We start from the raw sequence: 693 nt of genomic DNA, 5'->3' as shown, positions 1-693 counted from the left end.
GGGGAGGAGGGGGAGGAGGAGCGGGAGGAGGGACGAGCTGGTCGCGAGCAGAGGAAAAAAGTTTTTAGACTTTTCCGCTGCCGCTAGGAACCGGAGGCGCGGGGACCGCTTGGCGCGGCGCTGACTCGCGAGGAGGCAGGACTTGGGGACCCCAGATCGTCCTCCCTCACCTCCTCGGACGCTTACTCCTTTCCTGACCCCTGCACGCCGTCTCCCGGGCGCCCCCATTTCGGACCAGCCCAGGAGCCGCACACCCGGCCTCCCTCGAAGACTACCCCCGACCTCGGGCGCACCCCCCTGCGCGCCGCCCTTCCCCGGCAGTCTCCTGAGTGCCCGCGCATCCTAGGACCCTTTCTCCTCTGGAAGACCGACTCTTCCAGCCCCGCCACAGCTCCCCTACTCAGGACCACCCACCTTCTGATACCAGATTTCGCCCACCTCGGTTTTTTCCCGTGGGATACGGAGACACCCTCGACCAGAGCCTCCCTTACCTACGCCCCTGCTCCTTTCTCCCTGAGGCCCTCAACTTTCCCCCAGACCCTCCTACCTTTTTCCGGGAGACCCCCCAGCGCCAGTAGGGGCGGGGCCTCCCCATCCCAGCCCAGTCTTGTTTGCGCTCTCGGCAGTGCCGGGGGGCGCCGCCTCCCCCATGCCGCCCTCCTGGTTGCGGCTGCTGCCGCCGCTGCTCCCCCC

Source organism: Tupaia chinensis, unplaced genomic scaffold (assembly GCF_000334495.1).
Source record: "Tupaia chinensis unplaced genomic scaffold, TupChi_1.0 Scaffold143861_1, whole genome shotgun sequence".
NCBI classification, from domain to species: domain Eukaryota; kingdom Metazoa; phylum Chordata; class Mammalia; order Scandentia; family Tupaiidae; genus Tupaia; species Tupaia belangeri.
The sequence above is the reverse complement of the archived record's forward strand: the minus strand, read 5'-3'. Positions refer to the sequence as shown.